Here is a 22,825-nt window from a genome sequence, read left to right as displayed (position 1 = left end):
ATTTCAGAAGATATATCTTTTTTGGTCTAGTTTCCTTTTTTTAAGATTTTATTTTTTTAAGTAATCTCTACACCCAACATGGGGCTCAAACTTACAACCCCAGTATCAAAAGACGCATGCTCAACCGGCTGAGCCATCCAGGTGCCCCTCTTCAAAAAACTTAACCATTTAATGAATAAATGTTTGCAGGAAGTAAAATTCTTTTTCTTGCATCTAAAGCTTCCATCCTGGGGCGCCTGGGTGGTTCAATGGGTTAAAGCCTCTGCCTTCCGCTCTGGTCATGATCCCAGGGTCCTGGGATTGAGCCCCACATGGGGCTCTCTGCTCAGGGGAGAGACTGCTTCCTTCCTCTCTCTCTGCCTGCCTCTCTGCCTACTTGTGATCTCTCTCTGTCAAATGAATAAATAAAATATTTTAAAAATAAATAAATAAAGCTTCCATCCTTTACTCAGAGAGAAATGAAATCACTTATTCACGGAGCACCCTCTTTACTGTGGCTTCTCCGAGAAGTTGTCTTTGCACGTTGCCATTTATATAATCAGCTCAGTGCTGCTTTAGTGCAGGGTTCAGAGCTGACTCTGGATTTGGATTTGGATCTTGGACAAATACAGTAATTGTCTGAAAATTCCCTGTTGCAAGAGAAAAATAAGAGATTTAACACTTGATTAAACAAAGTACTAGGTCAAGAGGAGATAGCACAAAGAAGCATGAGGGGGAGAACATGGGAGAGTATAGATAACCCAGAAGACGGACTTATAACTTCAGTAATGACTTAGCATGGTGAAATGACCAAGATAAGAAACATGGTTCTTTGGTTCTCTCCCCACCCTCTAGCCCCAACCCTGACCTAGCTAGAATATAAGCTCCATGAAATTTCACTGATGGATGCCCAGTGCCAAGCTAGTATCTGGCTCATGGTAGGGACTCCATAAATATGACTAGCGATGAGTGAATGAAAGACTGGAATGAATAATGGGATTAAATTTCAAGGTGCTAATACAGGCTCCCTGTACTTCTTGGGACCGACTGATACTAGCAAAATATATCCTTTTGTTCTGAGACCTCCCGTGTGCCTTGTAATAAACGGAAGGAGATGTTTGGATCTTTCATGTCGTTCAAGTAGTAAACATCTTTTATGTAGTCAACAGATAGGAGTCTTTACTCTCTGTCAAACATTCTTACAGGCACTAAGGACATAAGAGTGAACAAAACATGGAAAAATCTCCACACTTCATGGAACTTATATTCTAGTGAGGGGAAACTAAATAAATAAATATCTAGTATATTAGAGAATACTAGGTGCTACAGAGAAAAAGAAAGCAGGATAGGGGAATAAGATATTCCTGGATGGCCAGGAAATGCCTCATTGGGTTGACATTTGAATAAATGACTTTAGGGAGACAGCTCTCACAATATCTGGAGGAAAATTATTTCAGGCAAAGAGAACAGTTTATTTAAAGACACCCAAGCAAGAGTGTGCTTGGTATGTTCTCAGAACAGTATGACCAATATGACCAGTAAGACAGTACTGACTAATAAATGACCCCATTTAAAATGAATGAATTAACATGTTTATCAATGTAACAATTAGTATTTGTTTTCAATGCTCGTCTTATGATGTAATTCTCACAACAAACTTAGGCAACAAGTACTCTAATTATTACCCTCACTTGCCTTTTCAAAGAAGTTAAGAACCCATGATGACGCAACCTCCTTCATGGTTTCCTTTAGGAATCCCCAGAGGCTAGGCCGTAGAGATTGTTTCTGTCATAGAATTGTTGAGCTGCTGCCTGTGCTCTGCTGTCTGCTAGTAGCGCTGTCTTTCTGGTGACAGCTGCCACATCACTGAACACAGGTGCTGCCCACACCATGGCCCATTTTCTGTACGACACCACCTTCAAGGGTTCTTGTTCCTCTCCAAGTAGCAGGGAAGCAGCTTGGTGCTTCTTCACCTGTTCTTTTGTGAGACATATTTTTTGTTTTGCCAAAGTCCTCTCATTTAAGAGACCATGGGTACTTGGAGGAGAAAGAGGCATTTAGGACATGGGTTGGAAACAGGCTCAAGTCTCAGGCCACCCGTTCTAACAGCCATGCCTTCTTTCCTGCTCAATCTGGCTCATGCAACGAGATTCAGGATGATTTCCTTTCATGAGCCTGTTGTCATCTCTCCAGCCTGGCATTTTCTGAGTGTTTCCTCAGAAACCCTCTTCAGATCAGTACTTGAAGGAAAATCTTTTCTTTTTTTTAAAAGAATTTATTTTTAAGTAATCTCTACACCAAAAGTGGGGCTCAAACTCACAACCCTGAGATTAGGAGTCACACGCTCTATGGGCTGAGCCAGGCAGGCGCCCCCTAAATGAAAATATTAACGACTTTCCCTTATTTGCCCTATGTACTATAGATCCTATGTAAGAGCATGTTTCAATTGAGTTCCTGACTATTTTAGTTAAAAAGTTTCCTGAATTAAAAAAAAAAAAAAGATTTCCAGAACAATGAGACATAACAGTTTGGATAGCCTTCAGAGAGGGTAGCCTACCTAGAGAACACAGAAGTGACCTGTGTTCTGGGAAGCTGTGTCACCTAACTCTGAACAGCCCAAAAAAGTCTCATCTCTGACCAGTTAATTACCATTACACTCTTTCATCATTTTCTTTTTTCTTTCTTTAACGATTTTATTTATTTATTTGACAGAGATCACAGGTAGGCAGAGAGGCAGGCAGGGGTTGGGGGAGCAGTCTCCCCACTGAGCCAAGAGCCTGATGCGGGGCTCCATCCTAGGACCCTGACATCATGACCTGAGCCAAAGGCAGAGGCTCAACCCACTGAGCCACACAGGCGCCCCTCTTTCCTCATTTTCTTGTGAACTTGGACAAAATGAACAATCCTCTTTAAACAAATCAACTCTGGATTCCTGGTCAAAATTGAGTTTCCTACTTATAAGGCTAAGGTCCAGACCCTGAACGACATCCTGATATGGGCCTGAACAGACTGTTAGCTGGCCTCTAATCTTTGACATTAGTACCTCAAGTCTAACTTCAACATTCTTTGCCCACAATGAGCTCAAAGTAGCTTTTCCAAAAATAAGACCTATGCATGTTTAAAAATTCTAAAATACTGAAAGGTAACTCATTCATGGGATGCCTTGGTGGCTCACTTGGCTAAGCATCTGCCTTTGAGCCCCCATTGAGCTCCTGGCTGAGCAGAGAGTCTGCTTCTCCCTTTTCCTCTGCCCCTCCCCCTGCTCATGTTCCCTCTCTCTCTCAAAAAAAAAAAAAAAAAAAAAAAAAAAAAGGATAGCTCATTCACTTATATATCTACTACATTCTAGACCCTATACTTTGTTCTGGTCAAAGATACGGAATACATAATCCCTGCCCTCAAGTTGCTGCTGATTTGTGGGGAAAGCAGACTAGTACAACACAATTACAACACAGCAAAAGTAAGCCAGAGTCCAAATCTCGGCTTCACCTCTTACTACTTAACAGATCTTTAGGTCCCTGGGTAAATGATTTAACTTCTTGGTACTTTTCTTGTGTGTAAAATAGGAGTAACATCTACCTCACAGAGTTATTGTGACTACTAAGCAAGATAATATCTTTGTTGACCTTATTTAAGTGCTCAGTAAATGACAACGATTACCATGTAATTAAATTAAATTAAATTAAGACTGTAATTCAGGGGCGCCTGGGTGGCTCAGTCGTTAAGCAACTACCTTCCCAGTGTCCTGGGATCCAGCCCCGCTTAGAGCTCTCTGCTCAGCTGGAAGCCTGCTTCTTCCTCTCCCAGTCCCCCTGCTTGTGTTCTCTTTCACTCTGTCTGTCTCTCTCTCTCTCTCTCTGTCTAATAAATAAATAAAATCTTTAAAAAAAAAAAAGACTGTAATTCAAATAGACCAGAGGAGGGAGAGATCAAGAAGGAAACTAAAAAATGTGGAACAAAATTGACATGCTTTCTTTCCACTAAGAGTAAACATGCAGGGGTGCTTGGGTGGCTCAGTGGATTAAGCCTCTACCTTCGGCTCAGGTCATGATCCCAGGGTTCTGGGATGGGACCCCCACATTGGGGGGGGGTCTCTGCTCAGCAGGGAGCCTGCTTCCCCCCCCTCTGCCTGCCTCTCTACCTACTTGTGATCTCTGTCTGTCAAATAAATAAATAAAATATTTAAAAAAAGAGTAAACATGCATATCGCATCCTACAGATAGGAAATAAATACACACACACGCCACTTGTCCCCCAAGAAAACAAACACAAAACAGAACACAACCAGATTTTAGTTGTAGATCCCTAGTTAAATGAAATCTTGCAATTGAATGTAAATTATACTCTCAAACAAAAACAACTCCATCCCTCCCTTTTGCTATGTTAATACCTGCAGACAGGGAAAAGCTCGATAGATGAGATATTCATGTGAAAAAACTGCTGTTTTTTTTTCTTTATTAAATAACCTTGGTAACCAAATTAAATGAGTATTTTCCTTTTAATACATGTTTGGTTCTTTTGTTTCGTTTTGGTTTGTGATGAGCAAGTGTTTTAAATAGTAGCCCCTTTAATAACTTCCTTGGCAAGTAAATTTTTTCCTAAATGACTTTCTCTTTTAGACTTCCTCAGCAGTGCTACCAATTCCACTGGGAAGCCAGGTAGAGTTTAGCTATCAGATCTCGACTGACTGCAGTGCCAGAGAAGGGTACCATGTGGGCTATTTTTACCTGGATGTAATCTTCTTAGCTTCTGAGTTCACTCTCCTGTGGCAATAGCACTTCGCTCAAATTCTTTTTCTGTTTGATTCTGTTTCTAGTTTATGACCAGGTCTGGATGTAGCTCTGGTTTTGATTTGTGTACAATTGCTGGTGGCAGAAACATGGAATCTGGCACTTATTTATTTGTTTGTTTACGATATAACCATTTGTTCTAGGCCAGATGGCAGACAGACACAGGGAGTCTGGTCATGGTTGGGTAGCAGAAGTCAGAAAGTCTGTCTTTTTTTTTTTTTTTTTTTAATTGAATACAGTTAATATACATGAGTAACTGTCTTTTTAAAATTTTTTTAAATTTTTTGGTTATTTGTTGGTTTGTCTTTTTGTTTGTTCTGTGAGTCATTATGAGCTTAAAAACATTCTATGTGTCTGTGAATAGAAAACAACTCTTTGACATCTGGAACAGCCATAACCAGCTGGTGAATTTTATATGCTGTGTTTCCTTTCAGCCCTTGAATTGGAAAACTGTGGCTACTAGTTTTCTGTTTGTGCATAAATGAAGAAAATATTTTCCTTCACTGAAAGAGAAAAGTCGGGAGCCTTTATAATGGTTCATTTATATTTCTTTTTTTTTTTTAAGATTTTATTTATTTACTCGACAGACAGATCACAAATGGGCAGAGAGGCAGGCAGAGAGAGAGGGGAGGAAGCAGGCTCCCTGCTGAGCAGAGAGACCGATTCAGGGCTCGACCCTGGGATCATGACCTAAGCCAAAGGCAGAGGCTTTAACCCACTGAGCCACCCAGGCTCATTTATATTTCTGTATCTGTGACTACCCACCTCTCTCTGAAAACTATTGAAAACTAATTGATCATAAAAATCTGTCATTTGTATGCAATCAGAAGGATTACCATCGAAGGGAAGAAAATAAATGCAATGAAAGAAAAAAACTGAAATTCTTTTCAAAGATCTGTGGGAAGTAATTTGACTTTTCTCAAAGAGAGGTCTGGCCTGTGCTCTTGGCTTCTGGGAGGTAATCTCTGTTTGAAAGAAGTGTCTTTGTTTAGGGTCGGGGTTGGTCATGTGACCAACCATGTGACTAAGCTGGAGACTGAGTTCAACCCAGTGGACAATCAATCAATCAGTCATGCCTATGTAATGAAGCCTTAATAAAAACTCTGGACCTGGAAGGTCAAGGGAGCTTCCTTGGTTGGTGGAAGTCCACGAATATTGTCAAACACAAACGCTGAGACAGTAACAACATACTAACTCGATGGGAGAGGACGTTGGAAATTTTGTGTTTGGAGTTCTCCTAGATTTTGCCTTATTGTGCTTCTTTCATTGGCTGATTTTGATATTTATCATTTCCTCATAATAAATAGTAACCATGAGGATCCCCTGGCTGACTCAGTCAGTGGAATTGGAATTCTTGGTCTCAAGGGTTGGCAGTTTGAGCCCCACTTTGGGTGTGGATATTAATTAAAAGCAAAAAATTATAACCATGGGGGCGCCTGGGTGGCTCAGTCGGTTGAATGTCTGCCTTCGGCTCAGGTCATGATCTCAGGGTCCTGGAATTGGGCCCTGCATCGGACTCTCTGCTTGGCGAGAAGCCTGCTTCTCCCTTTCCTCCCCACTTGTGCTCTCTGTCACTATCTCTGTCTCTCTCTCTCTCAAATAAATAAAATCTTTTAGAAAAATTGTAACCATGGGGGGTGCCTGGGTGTCTCAGTGGGTTAAAGCCTCTGCATTCAGCTCAGGTCATGATCTCAGAGTCCTAGGATCGAGCCCCACATCAGGCTCTCTGCTCAGCAGGGAGCCTGCTTCCTCCCTCTCTCTCTGCCTGCCTCTCTGCCTACTTGTGATTTCTGTCTGTCAAATAAATAAATAAAATCTTTTAAAAAATTGTAACCATGAGTACAACAGCTTTCAGTAAATTCCTTGGGTCATTCAAGTACACTATCAAGCCTCAAGGTGATTTGGGGAACCCCTTAAAATTTGCATTTAGTGTCAGAGTAAGAACAATCTTGTGGAGGACTGTGTGCTCCCTAAACATGACAGTTGGCTGTAACCTTTGCAGTTTGGTTAACTCCAGGCATATAGATTTAGAGAAGAGACAAGAGAACTTTAAAATGATTCATTTGAGGGGCACCTGGGTGGCTAAGCTAGTTAAGCATCTGATGTCAGTTCAAGTCATGATCTCAGGGTCCTGGGATAGAGCCCCATGTCAGGCTCCCTGCTCAATAGGGAGACTGCTTGTCCCTCTCCCACTGTCCTTCCCCTGCTCATGTTCTCTCTTTCACTCAAGTAAATAAATAAAATCTTAAACAAAAGTGATTCATTTGGTTTATATAACAGCTACATGAATGAGTCTGAATGCGTGATAGAATGGAAATCTAGAGAAGGACTTGATGTTTCTGACTTGTCTGGAGCTTCATGATCTCTCAAGAAATCTAAAGGGTTCTAGAAGCATGACTTTTTCTCTCTCCCTTTTTCAAAGGGAAATAGGAAAGCCTTATGGAAATATACAAATGAACGAAGCCAAGTTGGAGCAAAGCTTTATGTATGGACAAGATATTAATAAATCTTAAAGTTATGCCCCTAGTTTGGTCCATAGCCTGACTTAAAAGTATTACAAAACACAATGCATAATGACACAGGGAGAAATCCCGTTATAAAATTCTTCCGAAATTCCTAGCTTGCCCAAGATTTACATAAGATTCTTCTATTGTGTGAAATATTTTCTGAGTAAACATGCAGTAGACTTTTGCCCATTTCCAAAAAAATATATATAAATTAGATTATAACTTATCTAAAGTTTTTAAAAAAGATTGTATTTATTGATTTGCCAGAGAGAGAGAGAGAGAGTGAGCAAGCACGCACAAGGAGGGGAGCAACAGGCAGAAGGAGAAGCAGGCTCCCTAGCAAGGAGGGAGCCTGTCTCACGGCTCCATCCCAGGACCCCTAGATCATGACCTGAGCAGAAGGCAGAGGCTTAACCCACTGAACCACCCAGGTGTCCCCACTTATCTAAAGTTTAACAGAACTCTTATTTTGATTGGCTTATAAATATTAATGCTTATATGACTTATGTTCATATCTTGTCTTCTCTGATAAATCTTTAAAAAATGAAAAATTTTAAAATTAAATTAAAAATAAGATTTTAAAATATTGTTCTTACACTCAAACCTCAAATTCAAAATAGTAAAACAGTTACACTTAAACTTTATTTGGAGTTTCCTAGGTAGCAATGGATGAACCACAAAGAAGTTTACTTTCACCTGGTTAAAGGGGATGATGCTAATCATAATTAAATATCTTTGGCATTCTCCAGATACTTAATTATTTCAGCACAACTATGAAAGTTCTCTTGTTTCTCAAGCTCAAAATTACAAAGAACTGCTCAATAAAAGAAAAGTTCAGAGCTCCTGGGTGGCTCAGTTGGTAGAATATGTAACCCTTCATCTTGGGGTTGTAAGTTTAAGCCCCATGTTGGGTGTAGCGATTACTTAAAAATAAAAATCTTAAAAGAAAAAGAAAGCTCAATTTCTATAAAGTAACTATATATAATCAAGATGTTATCAGTTATGGGGCGCCTGGGTGGCTCAGTGGGTTAAGCCGCTGCCTTCGGCTCAGGTCATGATCTCAGAGTCCTGGGATCGAGCCCCGAATCGGGCTCTCTGCTCAGCAGGGAGCCTGCTTCCTCCTCTCTCTCTGCCTGCCTCTCTGCCTGCTTGTGATCTCTCTGTCAAATAAATAGATAAAATCTTAAAAAAAAAATCCTCTTTAAAGATGTTATCAGTTATCGATAGATGTATGTTTCAGTAATAGTGTACTGTTAAGTCAGCTAGAATACATTCATATTCACATACAAAGTGCATTAGTCTGCTAGTGTTGTTGTAGCAAATTACCACAAAGTTAGTGGCTTAAAACAGCACAGATTTTGTTATTTTATAGTTGTAGGTAAAAAATGGGCTTGGGGTGCCTGGGTGGCTCAGGCGTTAAGTGTCTGCCTTCGGCTCAAGTCATGATCCCAGGGTCCTGGAATCAAGCCCTACATCGGGCTCCCTGCTCAGCAGAAAGCCTGCTTCTCCCTCCCCCCACCCCCGGCTTGTGTTCCCTCTTTCGCTGTGTCTCTCTCTGTCAAATAAGTTAAAAAAAAAAAAAAAAGAAAGAAAAGAAAAATTGGCCTCACTGGGCTAAAATCAGTGCGTCATTAGGACAGCTAGAGCTTGGAGGCTCCAGGGGAGAATCTGTTTCTTTGCCTTTTCCAACTTCTGAAGGTTTCTCACATTCATGGCCCTGCTTCAGCTGTCCCATCTCTTTCTCGACTCTGGCTATCTTGCCTTCCTCTTTTAATTCTAAGGACTCTTGTATAATATTTGGCCCATCTGAATAATTCAGGATAACTCTACCATCTCAAGAGTCTTAATTGCATCTGCAAAGTCCCTTTTGCCATGCATGGTAACATGTCCATGGGTTCTAGAGACTAAAAATGGACATTTTGGGGGTGTGGGTGGGGGTTATTCTGGCTACCACAGAGAAGCACCATAACTCAAAATACTAATTACTCTTTTAAAAGAGAAGAGTGATTTTATTTCTAAATAATATGGTAATTTAAGAAAACAGCCATTTTTTTAAAGGAATGCACTCTGAAGTATGTATGGATGAAATGACATGTCTGGGGTTGCCTTAAGAGAAACTCAGGAGAGAGAGAAGATGAGAGAGAGGAAGGAAGTGTGCAAAATCTTGATGCTTTTTGAATACGGATGATGTATATTTGGGGATGAGAAAATGTGGCTGAAGGAGGTATCATTTGAGTGCTGCTAAGTGGACGGGACTGATCCAAGCGAAGGGAACATAGGATTATCTTCTAGTCAGAGAGATCAGTATTCCTCACATTTAAAATTTTTAAGAAGGATTTTATTTATTTATTTGACAGAGAGAAACACAGCGAGAGAGGAAACAAGCGGGGGGAGTGGGAGAGGGAGACGCAGGCCTCCTGCTGGGCGGGGAGCCCATGTGGGGCTCGATCCCAGGACCCTGGGATCATGACCTGAGCGGAAGGCAGAGGCTTAACAATTGAGCCACCCAGGTGCCCCTTAAATTCTTTTTAAGATTAAAAAAAATTTTTTTAAAGAAATCTCTATACCCAATGTGGAGTTTGGGTTCACAGTACTAAGATCAAAGAGTTGTAGGTTCTACCAACTGAGCCAGCTGGGGCCCCCAGTGTCCCTCACCTTTTAAAATGTTTTATATTTTATGATGCTTTGACGTCTTGGGACCTTAAGGACCCAGCAAGGAATGCCCCTTCCAGAGTTAGCAAATTCCTGGAGATCGTCAAGGACTTACCTGGGAAAAGGTCTTTGATATGCAAACCAATGAATCCTGAGTCCACACCTCCTTTGGTCAGGTTCCTGCAGTTCAGGACCCTAACCTTCTGCCCTAAATCACTCCAGGGCCAGGTACTGGGCATCTGGGGACCACACCTATTGCGGAGAGCTCACAGAAGTCAAACGATCCAATCCTAAACTGCTCAGCTTGCTTACCCTGCCTCACCTGTTCCTTCCTGAGAAAACCAAAAGAAAAGCTTTTGCCTTCCCTCCTCCCAGCCCCCTCTTGTCTGCCTCATGGTGGTTGCTGTTTGGTCTTCTGTGATGTGCTGTGTGCCCCCTGCTTCTAGGGATCCATGAGTATAAAAACACTTCTTCCTTTATGACAGTTGCTGTGTCTCCATGTTTTACTGTACCTGATGAAAACAAATCCCAAGCACAATTTAAAACAATCATGCCCTTCCTAAAATAAAATCAGCTGACAAGTTAGAGGAATACTCCAGAATGTAAGCTCAGTAAGAGTAGAGGCTTTATGTGTTTTGTTCACTCCTTACAGTAGGATACAACTATAAGAACAAACAGACCAACAAACCAATGCGGCATCTACACAGTAACTGGGTTATGGGCTGCGGTGCATCTAAAATCTGTCCATGGAAAGAAGGTTATTCATGAGATGCAGTGGCAAAACGTTTGGCAAAATTGTTGCCTGAGATTACTTGAGCAGCAGACTATGTGTCTACTGAGTCCTGGGGGAATAGAAAATAGAAACTTAATAGAGGATATTTTTAACACTGTGTCTAAGATATTAAAAGAAAGAGATGAGATCAGGAAAGAATTCCCTCATGGATTTGTAAAAAGAAATAGAAGGAAATAAAATCTAAAATTTGGAACCTTGCAGGTAAAAATTCTGACTGCTGCTACACCTCAATAATAAGAAATTAGTTAAGAAAGGCTTTGAGCTGGGGAACCTGGCTGGCTCAGTCAGTTAAGTGTCTGACTCTGGACTTTGGCTCAGGTCTTGATCTCAGGGTTGTGAGATTGAGCCCTGTGTCTGGCTCCATGCTGGGCATGGGTGTGGGGCCTGCTTAAGATTCTCTCCCTCTACCTCTGCCCTCCCCTCCGTGCATGTTCTCTCTCTTAAAACAAAACAAAACAAATCAAAACAAAACAAAAAAACCCCTTTATTTTTAAAAAAGGGCTTTGAGCCTTTCCTTGTTCTTTTTCCCTTTTATTTTCTCTTCCTTCTTTTTTCTCTCTTTCTCTTACTAAACTATTCTATCTATCTAAAGTCATTAGATGAAGCTGGGAAACTAAGTGTCAGTATGGTATCATCTGGAGAGAGGGTCAGAGCCTGCCTGGGTTAAAAAGGGTGTCCTGTGGAGGGGAGGCCTAGCAACGGGTGTCAGAACTTGGAGGGGGAGGAAGACATTCGTGTCCATGGTTGCCCAGTAGAGGATATTAGAGCTTGAGTGGAGTGAGGACATGCCTATGGGGTAGCAGGTTGTTGTGAGGTAGCAGAACCATCAGAGGTGTGGACCCAGCCCCAGAGAAAGAGACCTTTACCATATTCACCCAATGGGATTTCAGAATTGCTGTGACCCAGTGAGTGCTCTGTGTTCAATTCTTCCTTCTTCTGAATGAGTATGTTTTTCGGTTTTCCTGTCTTTATTGCATTACCAATGGGTGTGGCTGTGTTTGGGCAGATTATTTGTCTTTTTAATTTTTTTATGATTTTAGTTATTTATTTGACAAACAGAGATCACAAGTAGGCAGAGAGCCAGGCAGGGTGGGGGAGAAGCAGGCTCCCTGCTGAGCAGAGAGCCCGATGAGGGGCTCCATCCCAGGACCCTGGGATCATGACCGGAGCCAAAGGCAGAGGCTTTAACCCACTGAGCCACCCAGGTGCCCCAGATTATTTGTCTTTTTAGTTCATAGGTCACCAGACTGTGAAGAGCCATATCCGAGCCTGATGGAGAAAACTGGACATTACCTGGAGAACCTGGACTTTGAACTGAATGTATTTACTGGGTGGAACTTTGGGCTGTCCTCTTTGGAGATGGAAAGTATTATCTATACAAAGGAAAAAGAGTAAACAGGATATTTGGTGACAAAAAGAGCTGACTCTGCTGCAGGTTCACTAGCTGGTCACCAGTCTCTTTTCCTTTTGTTGAGTCACAAGAAAATATCATATCCCAGGCTCATTTGCTTGGGGCTATGTGTCTGGATTCTGGCCAAAGGGATATGGGTCAAGTCGAGTTCCCTTTCTAGCCTGCCTTATTATTTCCCCTGACCTCTTGAATGCAGAGAGGATCCAATCCAGAACTCTGAGAAGACCCTGGAATGAGGACTGGTAAACTGTCATCCGTGGGTGAAATCCAGCCCACTACATATTTTGTAAATAAAGGTTTATTGGAACACAGTGATGCCCAATTATTTGTTTATTATCTATGGCTGCTTTCATGCCACAATGGCAGAATGGTGACAGTTTGTCCCACAAAACCTAAAATATTTACTATTTGTCTTTTTATAGAAAATGTTTGCGTATACTTGCCTGAGAAGATGGTCCCATGATAAGTTGATAGGAGACATAATCCTTGAATCAAAATAAGAAAGAGTGCCTTCTAAACACCCAATTGGGGCTGTGAGGTGAATAAAAAATAAAGCCTAATTTTGTTAAGATATTGAAATCTTTGAGTTATTTGTTCGTAGCTAGTTACCTTATTACTAAAATACAGTTTTCCCCGTACTTAGATCAGTGCTTGGCTCATGGCAGGAACTAAGTTGTTATTTGTCTACAAAAGTAGTATATTCATGGGAAAACAATCTAAATGTTAGCACCTCCCCAAAATAACTTAGAATTTAGAAGTCCCTGTAATGCCTCCTCAAGAAGTAAGCATTGTTGGGGCACCTGGGTGGCTCACTCAGTTGGTTCAGTGTCCGACTCTTGATTATAGCTGAGGTCATGATCTCAGGGTTATGAAATCGAGCCTCACATTGGGCTCAGTGCTGGATGTGCAAACAGCTTAACATTCTCTCTCTCTCCTCTGTTCCTCTCCATCTCTTATCTCTTCCTCTCCCTGTTCCTCCTCTCTTGAAAAAAAAAAAGGGGGGGGCACCTGGGTGGCTCAGAGGGTTAAAGCCTTGCCTTTGGCTCAGGTCATGATCCTGGGTTCCTGGGATCAAGCCCCACATTAAGCTCTCTGCTCTGTGGGGAGTCTGCTTCCTCCTCTCTCTCTGCCTGCCTCTCTGACTACTTGTGATCTCTGTCTGTCAAATAAATAAATAAAATCTTTAAAAAAAAGAAATAACAATTGTTAAGAGTTTGATGTGTAAGTTTGTAAACTCTGTATGTATATGCTTTTATATATATAACATATATTGGGACACCTGGGTGGCTCAATCGGTTGAGTGTCTGCCTTCGGCTCAGGTCATGATCTCAGGATCCTGGGATCAAGCTCTGTGGCAGGCTCCCTGTTCAGCAGGGAGTCTGCTTCTCCCTCTCCTTCTGCCCCTCTCCACTGTTTGTGCACTTTCTCTCTCTCTCTCTCAAATAAATAAATAAATAAAATCTATTAAAAAAACCCTCCAAAACAAAAAACCCATATATTTATATATTACATTTATGTTATAAATATATATGTGAATTTATAAATATAAATTACATGTTAATGGGGAGGGAGTGGAGTGATGGGGTAACTGGGTGATGGATATCGGGGAGGATATGTGTTGTAACAAGCACTGGTTATTATATAAGACTGATGAATCACAGACCTGTACTCCGAAACAAATAATACATTAAATGTTAATTAATTGGGGGCGCCTGGGTGGCTCAGTGGGTTAGGCCGCTGCCTTTAGCTCAGGTCATGATCCCAGGTCCTGGGTTCGAGCCCCACGTCGGGCTTTCTGCTCAGCAGGGAGCCTGCTTCCTCCTCTCTCTCTGCCTGCCTCTCTGCTTACTTGTGATTTCTCTCTGTCAAATAAATAAATTAAAAAAAAATGTTAATTAATTGAATTTAAATTAAAAAATTAAAAAAAAAAGAAAGGAGCAAGAACTGGGGACTTTCCATGAAACTAACCGATAAAAGTGATCACATACTTTATAATTCCATTTATATAACATTCTTGAAATGACAAAGATATAGAGATGGAAAACAAATTAGTGGTTCACAAGGGTTAGAAATGGGGTGGGGGTGACAACTACTATAAAGGAAGAGCATAAAGGTGATCTTTGTGGTGATGAAATAGTCTGTGTCTTCATCAGGGTGGTTTTTACATGAATTTATATATGTGATAAAATGTCATCACACCATATACATATACTGTAACAATGTTAAGCTCCTGGGTTTGATAATCTTACTGTAGTAACATAAGATGTAGCCACTGGGGAAGGGGAATAAAGAGTATATGGAACCTCTCTATACTGTCTTTTCAACTTCCTGTGAATTTATAATTATTTCCAAATTAAAAGCTAAAAAACCCCAAAAGTTTGATGTACAAGATTGTAAACTCTGGGGGCGCCTGGGTGGCTCAGTCATTAAACGTCTGACTTCAGCTCAGGTCATGATCCTGGGGTCCTGGGATCAAGCCCCGTGTCAGGCTCCCAGCTCTGTGGGGAGTTTGCGTCTCCCTCTCCCACTCCCCCTGCTTGTGTTCCCTATCTCACTGTGTGTCTCTCTCTGTCAAATAATACATAAAATCATTAAAAAAAGAAAAAGAAAAAAGAGAAAAGATTATAATATACATTGTATGTATATGATTTTATACATATAATATACATATTTTATATGTTATATTACTTCATACAATATATATAAATTAGGTATATTATATATAAATAAATGCTTATATATAAAACATATTTATATATGATATTTATATATTTGTATTATATATGATACATACAGAAATTATTCATAGTATAGAAATATAATTACTTATAGTATATAAAATAACTTATTTATGGCATAAATATAAATGATATGAATATATGTATATTATATAAATATAATTACTTATACTATATTTCAGATGACTTGGCATAGTGGGTTAAGATAATGGACCCTGGAGCCAGATTGCCCGATCTCAAATTTTAACTTTTTGTCTATGCGATCTTAGACAAGTTACTTACTTAAACTATACTCCATTTTGCTTATCTGCAAACAGTGTTATTATAGACTTATTTCTTAGGGTCATTGTGAATATTAAATAAAATAATTGATTCAGCTTAAGAAAGTGTCTTACGAATGGTGTTTGCTGTTGTTAGTAACAGTAATAGTAGTACTTTAGCAGCAGTTTTCTTTCCCCATAGAAACATAAATCATATAATTCCTCCTGCCTCCACTAAGTACAGCTCACTTTTAAAACTAGATAATTTGGGGCGCCTGGGTGGCTCAGTGGGTTAAGCCGCTGCCTTCGGCTCAGGTCATGATCTCGGAGTCCTGGGATCGAGTCCCGCATCGGGCTCTCTGCTCGGCAGGGAGCCTGCTTCCTCCTGTCTCTCTGCCTGCCTCTCTGCCTGCTTGTGGTCTCTCTCTGTCAAATAAATAAATAAAATCTTAAAAAAAAATAAAAATAAAAATAAAACTAGATAATTTAAAAAATGGGCAGATATATCCATATCAGATATGTCATTTGCAAATATCGTCTCCTATTCGGTAGGTTGCCTTTTAGTATTGTTGATTGTTTCCTTTGCTGTGCAGATTTTTTTAAAAGTGATTTCTACACCCAATGTGGGGCTCAAACGTAAAGTCCCAAGATTAAGAGTCACATACTCTGTTGATTGAGCCAGCCAGGTGCCCCAAGAAGCTTTTGTAAAAAAATTTTTTTTTATTTGGTTTGGAGTGGGGTGCAGAGAGAGAGGGGGAGAGAGACTCTCAAGCAAACTCCCAGCTAAGCACAGAGCCTGACATGGGGCTTGACCTCATGACCCTGAGATCATGACCTGAGCCAAAATCAAGAGTTGGATGCTCAACTGACTGAGCCACCCAAATGGCCCTCTTTTCTAAGATTTTTATGGTTTCAGGTCTCATATTTAGGTCTTTAATCCATCTTTAATTTACTTTTGTGTTACAGTGTAAGTAAGTGGTCCAGTTTCATTCTTTTGCATGTAGCTGTCCAGTTTTCCCAACACCATTTCTTGAAGGAACTGTTTTTTTCCCCATTATATATTCTTTCTCCTCCTTTGTCGAAGATTAATTAACCATATAATTTTGGGTTTATTTACAGATTTTCTGTTCTGTTCCATTGATTTATGTTCTATTTTTGCACTAGTACCATACTGTTTTGGTTACAACAGCTTTGTAATGTAACTTGATGTCTGGAACTGGGATACCTCCAGTTTTGTTTTTCAAGATTGCTTTGGCTGTTCAGGGTGTTTTGTGGTTCCAAACAAATTTTAAGATTGTTTGTTCTACTTCTGTGAAAAATGCTGTTGGTAGATTCATCTCATTTTATTTATTTATTTATTTTAATTTTTTAAAGATCTTATTTATTTAAAAAAAAAAGATCTTATTTATTTATTTGACACAGAGAGACACAGCAAGAGTGAGCACATAAGCAGAGAGAGAGGGAGAGGGAGAAGCAGGCTCCTTGCCAAGCTAGGAGCCTGATGCAGGGCTCGGTCCCAGGACCCTGGGATCATGACGTGAGCTAAAGGCAGACCCTTAATGATTGAGCCCCCCAGGCGCCCCTACTACTGTGTTTTTTAAGTGATAAGTTTTGCTTTATCTCAAGATGACTCCTTCTTGAATTAACTAATAATGAAAATATTAATATAATATTTCAAACTTTGTGGGATGAGGCTGAAGCTGTGTTTAGAGTGAAATATTTACCTTTATTTTTTTTTTTCCTCCTCCCAACATATTTACTTCTAAAAACATATATATTTCGGGGTGTCTGGGTGGCTAAGTCAGTTAAGCATCTGATTCTTGATTTTGGTTCATGTCTTGATCTCGGGGTCATGAGCTTGGGCCCTGTGTTGAGCTCTACTCAGGGTATGGAGCCTACTTAAAAAAATAATACAAAATAAAAATACATATATTTATTAGAAAAAAAGGTTAAAAATCAGATCTCAGTATTAATCTCAAAAAGCTAAAGAAAGCTGGGGCGCCTGGGTGGCTCAGTGGGTTAAAGCCTCTGCCTTCGGCTGAGGTCGTGATCTCAGAGTCCTGGGATCGAGCCTCATATCGGGCTCTCTGCTCGGCAGGGAGCCTGCTTCCTCCTCTCTCTCTGCCTGCCTCTCTGCCTACTTGTAATCTCTGTCAAATAAATAAATAAAATCTTAAAAAAAAAAAAGCTAAAGAAAGCAAATTAAAAGCAAAAAACAAATCAGGAAAAAATGGCGTAAAAGCGGAAAAAAATAGCAATAAACCTGCAATATAGAGAATTAAGAAAGCAAAAATGTTTTTTTAAATGACTAATAAAATTAATACACATCTTATAAGACTGTTCAAGAAAAAATAGAGAAGGTACAAACAAGCAGTATCAGGAATAAAAAGGGGGCATCATCCTACTGATTCTATAGATTTAAAATATTTATATGCTTTGTTCTATACTTGATATATAATAGCTTCAGAATAACAATACTAATATTATTATTAATATTAAATTCATTGCAAGTTTATACATTTTGTTCCTAGATTATATCCTGTTAGAGATGTACAATCAGATTACTGTCTTTGAAATAATTCACTAGGGTGCTTGGGTGGCTCAGTTGGTTAAGTGTCTACCTTTGGCTCAGGTCATGATCTCAGGTTCCTTGGATTGAATACCCCAACAGGCTCAGCAGGGAGTCTGCTTCTCCCTCTCCCTCTGTCCTTCCACCTGGCTCATGCTCTCTATCTCTTTCTCTCAAATAAGTAAACAAAACCTTTAAAAGAAATGAAATAACTCACTATTGGTTAGACCATGGATTTCGTATATAATTTGGGATGAACTGGGTTTTTTTGAAGAGGGGAAAAATAAGATATATTACTTTTTGTAATTAAAAGATTTTTTTTTACAGGTTTTATTTATTTATTGGAGAGAGAGAGGGAGACAGAGCACAAGAGAGGGAGCAGCAGGCAGAGGGAGAAGCAGTCTCCACGCTGAGCAAGGAGCCCGATGTGGGACTCCATCCCAGGACCCTGGAATCATGACCTGAGCTGAAGGCAGATGCTTAACCGACTGAGCCATCCAGGTGTCCCAAGATGTCCACTTCTTACTCCCTGAAATATGTGAATATGTTTCCTTACATATAGGTAAATAAGATTTTGCAGGTATGATTAAGGATCTTGAGATAAGGTGGTTATCCTGAATAACCTAGATAGTTCAGTGTCATCACAAGGGTTTTTAGAGAAGGGAGACAGAAGGGTCAGAGTCAGAGAAGCAGATGTGGCCACAGCAGAAGGTGAGGAGGAGAGGGAGAAGGAAGGGGGTAGGGTGAGAAGGTAGTTGCTAATATCCATCAGGCCCTGGAGATGAAGGAAGGGGCCACAAACCAAAAAACGCAGGTGGCCTCCAGAAGCTAAAAAAGGTAATAAAAGGAATTCTCCCCTCAAGCCTCCAGAAGGAATATAGCAATGCAACACCTTGACTTCTGACTTCCATAAGTGTAAAATGATAAACTGTGTTCTTTTAAGCCATGAAGTTTGTGGAAATTTGTTATAGCAGCAGTAGGATACAAAAACACTAATTTTATTAAATGTCAGTGCTTGAATAACATTTAAAAAATATTCTATATAAAGAAATTCAGGGGCGCCTTGGTGGCTCAGTGGGTTAAGCCGCTGCCTTCGGCTCAGGTCATGATCTCAGGGTCCTGGGATTGAGTCCCGCATCGGGCTCTCTGCTCAGCAGGGAGCCTGCTTCCCTTCCTCTCTCTCTGCCTGCCTCTCTGCCTACTTGTGATCTCTGTCTGTCAAATAAATAAATAAAATCTTTAAAAAAAAAAAAAGAAATTCAGCTATTTATTCTCCATAAGATGGCTATCTCCAGGAAAAGTACATAAAAGATTGAGTTACAAGCTGATTTAGCCACTTTAAAGAAAAGGAGCACTGTTTTTAAGGGATAGAACAAATGGCAGGCCAATGATCATTAGACATGTAGCAAATATTTTCTCAAAAAAAAAATGAACAAATAAGTCTAACAAAGAAAACAACTGCCAGTATTTGTTGTAAATGACAAAATCTGAGGTTTTATGCAAAAATTACCATTTCGGAAAACTCATATTCATCATTGTGAATTTGACAGTGATGAATAAAAGTTTTTTTCTGATGAGTCTAAAAATAATGGATATTATTGAAGATGTTTTATGATGAGTCTGTGAAGATAATATGATTATTAAATATTTTATAATGAAATGTGTCAACATTTAGGAGGTCTACATAATTCAGTGAATCAATGTTTCTTATTTATTTATTTTAAAACTTATTTATTTATTTTTTAAAGATTTTATTTATTTATTTGACACAGAGAGAGAGACAGCGAGAGAGGGAACACAAGCAGGGGGTGTGGGAGAGGGAGAAGCAGGCTTCCCACTGAGTAGGGAGCCTGATGCCAGGCTGGATCTCAGGACCCTGGGATCATGACCTGAGCTGAAGGCAGACACTTAGTGACTGAGCCACCCAGGAGCCCCTTAAATTTTTATTTTTTTAGATTTTATTTATTTGTCAGAGAAAGTGAGAGAGAACACAAGCAGGCAGGGCAGCAGGCAGAGGGAAAAGCAGACTCCTCACTGAGCAGGGAGCCCCATGGGGGACTCAGTCCCAGGACTCTGGGATCATGACCTGAGCCAAAGGTAGGTGCTTAAACGACTGGAGCCACCCAGGCACCCTGTAATAAAATATTTTAAAATTAAGATATGTACATTGTTTTTAAGATACAATACTACTGCACCCATAATAGACTACTAGTGTAGTGTAAACAATTTTTACATGCAGTGGAAAACTAAAGATTTTATTTGATTAGCTTTATTGTGATAGTCACTTTATTGCAGTGATCTGGAATAAAACCTGCAATATTTCTGAGGTGTGCCTGTAATCTACTTCCTGTCTCTGTAGATTTGCCCATTTTGGACATATCATATAAATAGAACCATACTTTGTGGCAGTTTCCCTTCACTTAGCATAATATTTTCAAGGGTCTTCCACATTGTATGAGTAGTTCATTGTTATGGCCTAATAATATTCCATTTTATGTGTATTCTGCTTTTGTTTATCCATAAGTCAGTTGGCATTTGGATTGTTTCCACTTTTTTGCTATCATGAATAATGCTGCTGTGAACATTTGTGTACATGTTTTTGTACGGATGTATCTTATCCATTATCTTGGATGTATATCTATCAGAATTGCTGGGTCATGGTTACTTTAACAATGTGAGGAACTGCCAGAATATTTTCCAAAGCCTTTTATTTTTTTTTAACTTTTAGAATCTGTTTATTTTCTGTTAACCTTTTATCCCTTTTGTTTGCCTTTGTGAAAGAGCAGCTTAAGACCACTTCGTGGTGGGGCGCCTGGATGGCTCAGTGGGTTAAGCCTCTGCCTTTGGCTCAGGTCATGGTCTCAGGGTCCTGGGATCGAGCCCAGCATGGAGCCCTGCATGGAGCCCTCCATCGGGCTCTCTGCTCAGCAGGGAGCCTGCTTCCCCGCCTCTTTGCCTGCTTGTGATCTGTCTGTCAAATAAATAAATAAAATCTTAAAAAAAAAAAAAAAGACTACTCAGGGTTGTTCCTACCCATTCAGTGGCCGGAGCCGTGGGAGCTGCGGACCAGTCTTCGGTGGCCGGCTGAGGGCTCCGGTCCTCGGGAGGGAACCGCTGACTAGGCACGGAGGGCCCCTGCTCGCTTTCAGACCAGTCTGCGGCCTCGGGCGGAGTAGCAGTGAATCTAGGAGCTGGAGCAGTCCGTTCACCCTGAAATTCCTCCTTGGTCATAGTCGTTTCAGCAGCGGCCCGCTCATCCTTTTCAATCTCTTCAGGATCTCTGTAGAAGTAGAGACCAGGCACAGACTCCCACGGGTGTTCATGGGAAAGGGTGCCACGCATGCGCAGAACTTCCCAGGCCAGTATCTACTGCATTAGACGGACTGAATGAGCTCCCTTTTGCAAGGGATGGCAATGTCCATACAGCTCAGGGGAGAGTCTGTGTGACATAGAGTGGTGGCAGGCAGGTGGACAGTAGATGCCTCTGTGAGAGGCTGGTGATCAGCCCTGGGATCAGTAGCCACCAGAAGTCCCGGCTTCCAGAAGGCTGCCTGGATCTGGTTAGTGAAGCTTCCAGCTATAGGAGTGGTTCCATTAGCAGCAGCAAACTTAAGCACAGCTCACTGGCCAGTATTCATGGATGACCCCGGCATCAGCTGACTTTTCAATGGCAACAACGGCAAGAGCTGCCAGCAGAAGCTCCTCCCAGGTTCTCTTCAGATGTATATGTAGATACCATCATTTTTCCTTTTTTGATGTTCTGTTGCATTTGGAAGTCAAGGTTGGTGCCACCTAAGTGGGTTTCTTTTTTTTCCTTTTTTTTTTAAAAAGATTTTATTTATTTGAGAGAGAGACAGTGAGAGAGAGCATGAGTGAGGAGAAGGTCAGAGGGAGAAGCAGACTCCCCATGGAGCTGGGAGCCCGATGCGGGACTCGATCCCGGGACTCCAGGACCATGACCTGAGCCGAAGGCAGTCGTCCAACCAACTGAGCCACCCAGGCGTCCCCCTAAGTGGGTTTCTGCTGTAAAGAATTTGAGGACATCCTCCTCCTTCATCTGTAGGACATCAATGTCTCTGGACATTGTGAAAATTTCCGTTTAAGTTATGATGGGAATGCAAAATAACACTGTAGGGACTCCTCCCTGGGTAGCATGGAAATGTCCAAAGCAGCTCATGTTTCCGCTTAGCAGTATACGAGTTCCAATTTCTTCATATCTTTGTCAACAATTATTGTCATCTGTCTTTTTGGTTACAGACATTTTAGTGGGCATGAAATGATATCTCATTGTGTGTAATGTGTGTTTTAATTTATTCACTTCAGAGAGAGAGATGGAGAGAGAAACAGCATCCATGTGCACAGTTCAGCTGGGGGAAGGGAGGAGGGAAAGAAGCAGACTGTCTGCTAAGTGGGGAGCTGGACATGGGGCTTCATCCCATGACCTGGTGAACACCACTTGAGCCGAAATCAAGAGTTGGAAGCTCACTCGACTGAGCCACACAGGTACCCCTCATTGTAGTTTTAATATGCATTTCTCTGATGGCTAATGATGGTGAACATTTTTCTTATCCATTTGTCCATTTGCACATTTTCTTAGGAGCAATGTCTATTTAGATCTTTTGTCCATTTAAAAATTGTATTATTTATCTTTTTATGACTGGATTGTGATAGTTCTTTGTGTATTCTATTAGATCCTTAGCAGATATATTACTTGCGAATATTTTCTTCATTCTTTATATTTTTTTTTCAACGCAAAAGACAGAAGTTTTTAATTTCGATGAAGTTTAATTTATTTATTTTTCTTTGGTTGCTTGTGTTTTTGGTGTCATATCTAAGAATCCATTGCCTAATCAAAGGCCAAGAAGACTTATGCCTATGTTTTCTCCTGAGTTTTTTCTTTTTTTTTAAGATTTAATTAACTTATTTAGAGAGGGAGAGTGTGCAGGTGGGAAGGGCAGAGGGAGCAGGAGAGGGAGAGAGAGGGAATCTCAAGCAGACTGTGCTAAGCACAGAGCCCAAGATGGGGTTTGATCTCACAACCCTGAGAACGTAACTTGAGCAAAATCGAGTCCCTTGCTTAACTGAGTCACCCAGGTGCCCCATCTCCTAAGAGTTTTGTAGTTTTG

The 22,825-nt window shown here is 40.6% G+C and overlaps 1 pseudogene; it reads right to left on the bottom strand.

Moving 5' to 3' along the window:
* Positions 1 to 1,727: 1,727 nt before the first annotated feature.
* Positions 1,728 to 21,783, bottom strand: LOC125095507 (40S ribosomal protein SA-like; annotated as a pseudogene).
* Between the last annotated feature and the right edge of the window lie 1,042 nt (positions 21,784 to 22,825).

Source organism: Lutra lutra, chromosome 3 (assembly GCF_902655055.1).
Source record: "Lutra lutra chromosome 3, mLutLut1.2, whole genome shotgun sequence".
NCBI classification, from domain to species: domain Eukaryota; kingdom Metazoa; phylum Chordata; class Mammalia; order Carnivora; family Mustelidae; genus Lutra; species Lutra lutra.
This window is presented reverse-complemented; position numbering and strand designations above follow the sequence as displayed.